Genomic DNA, 10,513 nt, shown 5'->3' with positions numbered 1-10,513 from the left:
AAGGATTAAGATTTAAAATACATAATGAACTTAAACAATTCAACACACACAAAAAGCAATCCAATTAAAAGATGAGCAGACAAGAGGCACCTTTGTGGCTCAATTGGTTAAGCATCCGACTTCAGCTCAGGTCATGATCTCACGGTTCCTGAGTTCAAGCCCCACATCAGGCTCCACCCTTGCAATGCAGAACTTGCTTGGGATTCTCTATCTCATCCTCTCTCTCTCTCCCCCTTCCCCATGTGCTTGCCCTCTCTAAAAATAAATAAATTAAAGAAAAAAAAAAAGATGAACAGAGGACCTGAATAGACATTTTCCCAAAGAAGATTTACAGATTACAAGAGACACATGAAATGATACTCAACATCAATAACCATCAGAGAAATGTAAATCAAAACCACAATGAAATTATCACTTCACACCTGTCAGAATGGCTAAAATCAAAAACACAAGAAACAAGCGATGGCAAGGATGTGGAGAAACGGGGACATCATGCATTGTTTACGGGAATGTAAACTGGTGAGACCACTGTGGAAAACAGTATGGAAGCTCCTCAAAAAATTAAAAATAGAAATGCCATAAAACCCAGTAATTCCACTACTGGCTATTTATCCATAGAAAATTAAAACATTAATTTGAAAAGATATATGCACCTCTCTGTTTACTGCAGCATAATTTACAATAGCTAAGATATGGTAGCAACCCAGTATCCATCAATAGATGAATGAAGATGTGGTGATGTAGTGTACATGTACACACATACACATTCACACACACACTGAACTATCACTCTGCCATAAAAAAGAATGATATCTTGCTATTTGTTTTTTTATTTAAAAAAAATTTTTTAATGTTTTATTTACTTCTAGGAGAGAGAGAGAGAGAGACAGCGTGAGCAGGGGAGGGTCAGAGAGAGAGGGAGTCACAGACTCTGAAACAGGCTCCACGCTCTGAGCTGACAGTCAGCACAGAGCCCGACGCAGGGCTCGAACCCATGAGATCATGAGAGATCATGACCTAAGCGAAAGTCGGACGCTTAACTGACTAAGCCACCCAGGCGCCCCCATATCTTGCTATTTGTGACTACATAAACGGATCTAGAGGGTGTTACGCTCAGTGAAATAAGTCAAAGACAAATAGCATATGATTTCATTTATATGTGGAATCTAAAAAACAAAACAAGACTATAAAATACAAAAAACAAAGGGGCCTGGATGGCTTAGTCAGTAGCACGTGTGATTCTTGATCTCAGGGTCGGGAGTTCAAGCCCCACATTGGGCATGGAACTTACTTTAAATAAATACATCTTATAAATACATATATACATAGAACAAGCTGGTGGTTGCCAGAGAGAAGGTGGATGGGAGAATGAGAAAAAAAATGAAGAACATTAAGAGATACAAACTTCTAAATAAACTTATAAAATAAATAAGTCACAGAGATGACAAGCACAGCATAGGGAATATAGCCAATAATATTGTAGTAACAATGTTCAGTGAAAGAGGTGACGACACTTAGCATGGTAATAAGCACTGAGTAATGTACACAATTGTCAAATCATTATGCTATATACCTGAAACTAATATAACACGGCATGGCAATTATCCTTCAATACTAAATTTTTCCTCCAAGTTCAATCCAAGATTCCTTATAAAAATGTTCAGCAAAGCAAACTTATTATAAGGCCTGTACCTACACAAATAATCAGGTCAAATCTAATGATATCAACTTCACAATGACTCTTCTTCTACCCTGTTATGGACTGAATGTTTGTGTCTCCAAAAACTCTTATGTTGAAACCTTACCCCACTATGTAAAGGTATTAGGAGATGAGGCCTTTGGGGACTAATTAGGATTACACAAAGTCATGAGGGTGGAGTCCTCATGAATGGGATTAGTACTCTTTCAAGAGTTGAGAGCTTGTTTCCTCTCTCTGCTATCCACCATGTGAGGATACAGAGGTCAGTAGTCTGCAATCCATAGAGGATCCTCAACCAGAAACTGATCATGTTGGCACCTTGATCTTGGACTTTCAGCCTCCAAAACCATGAGAAATAAATTTCTGTTGTTTATAAGCCACCCAAACTATACTATTTTTGTTATAGCAAAAAGGTGCAAGCCTTAGCGGACTAAAACATATCCGTAACAGCAAAAAACTCTGTTTTGAACAGGGGGACTAATCAAGTGCTCACAAATGCTCATTACTTAATCCACTGACTTGACTTGATCAAACTTTAGTCAGGCTTTTCCCCTTTCCCACAAGCCCCTAGACTTTGGCTTGCCCTAAGTTTAAGTAGATGCGGGGGCGCCTGGGTGGCTTAATCGGTTAAGCGTCCGACTTTCGCTTAGGTCATGATCTCGTGGTTCGTGGGTTCGAGCCCCGCGTCGGACTCTGTGCTGACTGCCAGCTCAGAGCCTGGAGCCTGTTTCAGTCTGTCACTCCCTCTCTCTCTGACCCTCCCCTGCTCATGCTGTCTCTCTCTCCCCTAGAAATAAATTTTTTTAAAAAATTTAAAAAAAATTAAAAAAAAAAAGTAGATGCATAACTTCCTCTCTTAACAGCTCATTCTATGCATCTACTGACCAAAGGGGGAAAACAAATCCAGTTAAACTATCCTGATCACGCAATCTGCTCACCGCACCCATGTACTCACCTCTTTACAAAGCTCCTACTGGCCCTGCTTATCCTTCTCTGTAAAAGTTTTTTGCTGTTTGATTTGAGACACTTGGAGATCTTTCAGTCAAAGCATTCTCCCTATTGTAATAATCTTTTCAAATAGTCTCTCCTTACCTAAATCAGGACCAGTTTTATTTAACACTATTATGACCATCCACCTATTGCAAACTCTAAAACAAAACTGACATTTATTTTCCTCTATTAAAAATGACTGGCATAGGGCACCTAGGTGGCTCAGTCAGTTAAGCACCCAACTTCAACTCAGGTCATGATCTCATGGCCTGTGAGTTCGAGCCCCATGTCAGGCTCTGCGCCGACAGCTCAGACCCTGGGGCCTTCTTCAGATTCTGTCTCTCCCTCTCTGCCCCTCTGTCACTTGTGCGGTCTCTCTCTCTCAGATACAAATAAACATTTAAAAAATTTTCTTAATGACTGGTATCATTTTCAAAACTGTAATAAGGCCCAGGCAAAATCAGGTACATACAGAAAGCACTGCATGTTAAATTACTGTCCAGAGTACCAGCAATCTGGCCTTACGTTAATCATTCACCTTTCTCCTTCATAAAATGAAGAATTTGGGCCAGTTAATTTCTAATATCCCTTCTATCCTATTAATCTAACATGAATTTGGCAAAAAAAGTTCAACTGAGATAGCGTTCTCTGTACTGCTGGTGAACTATTGAGTCCTTCTCCAGCAGAAAAAGAGGAACTTAGACATTTTTTAATGTCTATTTCTATAACTTCAGAAAGAGATTTCAGTAATCATTTCTCAAGATACAGATCCCAATGATCAAAACCACACTCAATTGAAAATACTTCACATATCCATACAATGGAATATTATTCAGCCATAAAAAAGAAGTACTGATACATGCTATAAACATGAATGAACCTTGAAAACATTATGTTAAGTGAAAGCCAGGCACCAAAGGCTACATGTTATATGATTCCCTTTATATGAAATATTCAGAATTGGCAAATCCACAGAGACAGAAAAGTAGATTACTCATTACCAGAGGCTGGGGGAAAGGGGAAATGCAAAATGACTACTAAGGAGTTACTTTCTGGGGCGATCAAATGTTATGGGATTAGACAGTGGTGACAGCTGTACAATCCTGTGAATATACTAGAAACCACTGAACTGGACACTTTAAAATGGAGAACTTTATGTGAAGTACATCTTTAAAAAAAAAAAAACAGGATTAAAAAGTACTTTAGTATGCTTATATTACCAATGAAAGAGTTATATCCTAAAACCAGACAACATATTACATAATCCATATTTCAAATTCAGTCTCCAATATAAACATGCTGATTTATTTGATTAGTTTTTCAGAAACACACTGCTGATTTATTTCTGATTAGTTTCTCAGATAGAAACATACTGATTTATTTCTGATTAAGTTTTCTCTACCTAATTTGTGCTAAAAAAATTACAGTAGCTACAAATTTATACCATGTCTAATAAATGATTTGAGACAAAACACAAAATGAAGCTCCAAACAGACTGTATAAATGCCATAAAAATTCACATCTTTTTATACTGCTTTAAATGTAAAATTTAGAATACCTAATACAGGCAAAGCTCTGGTACATGGTAGTACTGAAGGAAAAAAATATCTATTCCTGAAACACTTTATATCTAACAAAGAGCTGTTGTCTTCACTGACATAAATCAAGAAACCTACAAATAAAGACCATATAATGTGTAGCTAAGAGTTCACGTTAATGAAGTTCAGATGTTAGCTTTCCCAGACTTGCAAAATACAGAATCTTTAAACTGGATATATGGATACACTTAAATTCCATCTCCCAGTAAAGCTGGACAATAATGAGAAAGACTCCTATCCCTATATCCTGTGACTCTGGTCTAGGAATGATCAAGTCTAGGATGATAAATGGTCTAGGATGACTAACCAAGACCACTGAGAAAATGGCTTCCTGGACAAACATATATAATTTGATAAAAGTACCATTTTCCAATAACTAAGTGACTATTTTCTTGAAAAACATGACTAATGCAAATCATATTCACCTCTATATTTTTATTTTTACTGAAAACGTAATCAATAACTTTAGGCCTAATGTCAATTTATAACTTAAAAGTTCACTTAATTAATAAATTTTTTCACCTAAAAATGTGATTTCACTTTGCATCCCCAATCTCCTGCCCAAGTAAGGTATCACAGAAACAAAAATTAGCAAGTTACATTACAGCTAAAAGGATCACAGTATTGAAGTACCACTAATTTTCAATAGAGCCCAGACATATTTTAATATTTTCTAGTCTCACATCTGAGTATCTTGAACCTTTTGTGAGGATAGTCAACTGCCACAAATAACACAGCTGAGAAACAAAGTGTGTGCTAATAATTTCAAATAACACTATTTTCCTCATATTTATTACAAAGTATATTTTAAATTAGTAATTCCAAGGGGAAATATCCTATTCTTAGGTTACCTGGTTTACGTAATTTCGAAGTTATTCACATGGAGTGGTGTTCTATTCATTAAGTTAAGGCTCATTTTACAGAAGATACATAAAAACTCTCCTATGAAGAGTAAAACATGGAGGCGCCTGAGTGGCTCAGTTAAGCATCTACCTTGGGCTCAGGTCATGATCTCATGGTTCGTGAGCTCAAGCCCCATGTGGGCCTCTCTGCTGTGTGCAAAGTGACCGCTTTAGATCCTCTATCTCCTCCCCCTTCCCCAACTTGCAAGTGCATGCATGCGTTTTCTCTCAAAAATAATAAAAATAAATATACTTTTTTAAAAAGAGTAAAACATACAAAGCAAGGCTCATTTTACAGAAAGTACATTAGAAACTTTCACATGAAAAGTGAAACATGCAATGACAACTCAGTATATAGCATTTACCCATCCTGCAGAGAGAAGTCCATGACAGTAATTTTAAAATGTTGTTAACAAAACAATATAATAAAAAATAATTTTCTTGGAGCACCTGGGTGGCTCAATTAAGCGGCCAACTTTTGATTTCAGCTCAGGTCATGATCTCACCATTTCTGGGTTCAAGCCCCCCATCAAACTCTACACTGACAGCACAGTGGCTGCTTGGGATTCTCTCTCCCTCTCTTCTGCCCTTCCCATGCCTGTAGTCTATCTCTCTTTCTCTCAAAAGAAATAAACATTTTTTAAAATTTTCTCAATGTTTTGATAAAATACTTTGCCCATATTTAACTCTTAAACAGTAAGTATCACAATCAGCTGCACTATTTATCCTCTACTTTATCTAAAATAGTCACCTGAAACAGTGTTAAGTAAAGCTGCAATCCTTTAGAAGGTAAATTTAATAGATAGTGGCCATCTTCATTACATAAAAACCTTAAAAAAATTTTTTTAATAAAATAAAATAAATCAGAAGTGGGGCGCCTGGCTGGCCCAGACAGTAGAGCATGCTCTTGATCTCAAGGTCACGAGTTTGAGTCCCATGTTGGGGGTAGAAAACATTTTAAAAAATAAAATAAAAACTTAAAGAAGAAAATATCAGAAATAAAGGTATTTCATGCAGTTTTTGTATCAGTTGCAAAAGAGTCAAAAAAGTTCAAAAACCACTGGCCTAAAATTACTGACTCCCAAAACAGTGCCTGGCACTTAAATGTTTTACTAGTCTTTCTTGAAAATGAATGTTTCTTTTATTTTAGCCATCTTAATATCAGCAACCATTTATTCAAAGTCTACTACTGACTGTGCACCATACTCTCCCCTCTGCAAATATCCCATCAGTTCTCATAGAAATCTTATAAGGTGTTTACTCCTACTTAACAGGAGAGGAAACTAAAACTAAGTAACTTGTCCAAGGCTACATAAAGTAGCAGAATATCTGAACTTGGTTTATCCACAAAGCCTCTATCTTCCGGCCCCTCTTTATATCTTCTCTGAGTATAACCTTGCAACGAAGTTTCCGTGATGAAATTAAATTTTCAAGAGTATCTACCAATGACCTAACTAGGTTATTGTGTTACTTATTTTTCCAATCTGCTCAAATTATAAGCTCACATAAAATATTTTCATTTATATACCCTCCACAGAATCTTCTTTGATATTCAAAAGAGTCTATTCTGAGAGCCAAATCATATATAACTATATAGAACCAAGATTTCACTACAGCAAATGGAAAAACCTCCAATTAAAGCAAAACAGGGGCGCCTGGGTGGTTCAGTTGGTTAAGCATCCAACTCTGGACTTCAGCTCAGGTCATGAACTCACGGTTCATGAGTTCAAGCCCCACATCGGGCTGTGCACTAACAGCACAGAGCCTACTTGGGATTCTCTCTCTGCCCCTCCCGTTTGTGCCTGCATGCGTGCGCATGCTCTCTCTCAAAATAAATAAACTTTAAAAAAAAAAGGGCAAACAAAAAAGTCTCTAAAAAACCAAACCTATGGGAAAAATGTTAGGCCTCAAGTAACAAAGAGCTGAAACCTTACTCATAACCAATCAAATTATTCCTTAGCCAGATGAGCAAACCTAAAGCCAAGTGAGTAAGAATGAAAGTATCAGATTTAACTATATGAAATTAACATCGAGTATCAGTCAGATTAGGGGTGCTTGGGCAGCTCAGTTGGTTAAGCGTCATCTCTTGACTTCAGCTCAGGTCATGATCTCATGGTCTGTGGGTTCAAGCCCCACACTGGGCTCTGCACTGGCAGTGCAAATCCTGCTTGGGATTCTCTCCCTCTCTCTCTGCCCCTCCCCTGCTCAGGTGTGCTCGCTCGCGCTCTCTCTCTCTCTCTCTGAAAATAAACTTTACAAAAAGGTATCAATCAATCAACCTAATGCTCAAAAGGTCATCCAGTCTAGCTCTCTTCAGGTGTATTGCTTAGATCAAAGGTTCAGCAGAATGTTAAAAGGATTTATGGAAAAAAATATTATCAAGTTTGGAAAATAATGAGTTAAAATTAAAATTGGTCTCTTCACATTCCCTCAGAGATCTTAACATGTGCATGTGAATTATGCATCTCTGTATACCCAATGAAAATAAGGTATACAGAGATTAAATGACTTATCCAAGGTCACAACACAGCTAGCTAATGGCAAACTTAGAAAGAGAACCTAATTCTCCTGATACCCACTCCAAAATTCACTCTACCTCCTCAAGATTTTGTTAAACTTGCTATTAAAGAAAAAGCTTTTCCAAGGACCACTTCTACCAAATATAAGATAGAAAACACTAGTGACTTGTTTGTACAGTGTTTACCACCATCTCACCAAAACTAATAATATTTTCTAAAAAAGTAAGTAGCAAGAAATTTTTATGAAACAACAAGACTTCCCCAACATAAGTTGGGACATTTTATTTACCGATTATACACACAATGGTATTCTAACATTTACATTCATATAAAGATATTTGCTCTAGAAAATCAGATATATAATCTTTTCTAATCAGTACCTGGATGGAACTGAGAGAGCACTAAGGATGGCAACCGAAGTTGTGAGGTCCATCAGAACATGGACATAGCTATTTTGCTCACCACTGTACCATCAGAGCCTGATATAGAGTAGGCAGGTATTCCCATATGTATTTGCTAAATGAACAAATCCTTATCATTAATAAATCCTACCAATAAATCCTTACCATCCCTCTACCATTAATTAGCTGTAGGAGCTTGATCAAATCACAATCTCTTTGATTCTGAGTATCCCCACTTGCAAATGAAGCAGTTAGACCAGATCACGATCTCTTCTATGCATAAGAATTTGTAAATCTTACACAAATTAGATCTTAAATTCCTGGCATTTGAGGATATGTCCACAATAAAAAATTATAACAAAAAATAAAATTAGCAAATCACCTGATATTCATCATTTCACTTAATATGCGCGTTTAACATGCAAATTAGATCAGTATTACTGCCTACATTTTACAGGTAAAGAAACAGACCCAAAGAAATTGACTGACTAGACCAGAACCATAAAGTTATTAAATAGAAAACCATGGACTTTGAACCCAAGACTTCAGTGCTGAAATCCCCAAATCTTTCCATGACACTTTGTCCTCAGGTGATAGGGGTTAGGGATGCAACCCAGATGATGACGGCATTATTCCTTGGCTTTCAGCTACTGACTTAACAGCGCTACAGGACAAAAGGTCTCCTGAACTCTCTCATCATTCCATCATCCCAATATTAACTTCTCTTAACAACTCCTCTACGGAAAAACAATTATCTTAAAGCAACAAGTTAATCACATTTTTCTCCTCAGAGTCCAAGGTTAACTCATGCCACCATTATAACAGAGAATGACATTATCAAGGAAAGAAGAGAATCTAAAATATGAATAAAAACATTTCACATCTAAAGACTATATTTTAGTTCACATCATATGTACTCACAGCCCAGTACTGTTAAATTCAAAGACCACCTTATACCATTATTATGCTACATTAAAACGCAAGGTCTGCTTTAGGAAATTTGCTAGTAGAAATGAGGCAGTTTAAACCATTAACTCTTTGAGGCCTGGTTACATAACACCAAACTTCTAGTTAATACTTCATGTACAATTTCTCTAAACTCCAGTGAGGAACAAACCCAACTCGAGGCTCGAAGTTGGTGTTAAACCAATGGCATTTACGTCACACCCTTACCCTCCAAGAAATACAACCGGGCAACCAGAAGCATCCCAGGTTATGGACTTAAATTTCCCCAAGACCTTAACCAATCAGCTGACTCTCACATTTAACTACTAACTTTCTGTCTTAAAATATATGCACATTTTCAAATATGTTTCTCACAACTAGAGCAAAATCCCCTTTCAGCAAAGAGTATACGATAATGGAATACACATAACTTAGTAAGCCTCTCAAGTACACAACGCTGCATTAAATTCCTTGCCAAGAAAATTAAGCGAGCACTGTCTTTCTGGGGTGACATGTGAAAACAGTTTGGAATATGCTGACAGTGAGTCATAATTATTAAGTATAAGTACATATAACATGCAGACGTAATAATCCTGCAAAAGAGTAACTACGGAAAAAAAATTCCTCCCCCCCCCCCCCAAAAAAAGGTCAATCGTATTCATCCAACACAAATACACACACAGAAAGCATATTGGGCTCATCTGCACGAGACCGTGAGTTACTGTGGTGCCCTGTAAACTTCAGCAAGTTTTGGAGGCTTAACAAAAGTTTAGCTTGTTAAATGAAGGGCTCAACATCTCCAGGGACTCAAGAGGTCCTACACCTGAAAAGAATGTACCATGAGCACGTGAGAATTTTAACAAAACCAAAGCCACAGCCACTGCAACGATCTGAATGTAAATTCCTCTGCTGGTAAGAGCGCTCAACAGCACCAGACTCATCACCACTTTCACACCGATAAGTTTGAGACGAGCTGCTGAAATCTTGCGGGCCAATCAAAAACCTTAGGGAACTGTCACAAAATAAAAGTCACAGCGTGTGTGACAGCTTTCCAGGGCAATTCCAAAAACCACGGGGCCATCGAATTTATGCGATTCTCGGAGCAAAAGATCTAGGAGAGCCCCCGTTTTGGGGGGGTTTTGTTTGTTTTTTGGGGTTTTTTTTGTTTTTACCGAAGTGCCAAGCAGTGCCCCGGGGGAGCGCAGCAAATGAGAACTTCGGTCCCAGGACGGGCCCCTCGTCACACGAGGATGACTCTTCTGCTTCGTGCCAACCGTACACTCGCAGGCTCCGAAAATAGGGGCAAGTCCTGAATACCAGGGGTTGCAAGGGCAACGTTTCTATTTTCTTGTGGGCCAAGCTCGGAAGATCCCCGGCGCTGAAACGCTCGCCCTATGACCTCGGAGTCCCTTCCCAACTGTGCTCTCACCCGGGATCGTTAGAGCCCCGACGGCAGCCA

This window comes from Crocuta crocuta, unplaced genomic scaffold, assembly GCF_008692635.1.
Source record: "Crocuta crocuta isolate KB4526 unplaced genomic scaffold, BGI_CrCroc_1.0 scaffold262, whole genome shotgun sequence".
NCBI lineage: Eukaryota > Metazoa > Chordata > Mammalia > Carnivora > Hyaenidae > Crocuta > Crocuta crocuta.
The sequence above is the reverse complement of the archived record's forward strand: the minus strand, read 5'-3'. Positions refer to the sequence as shown.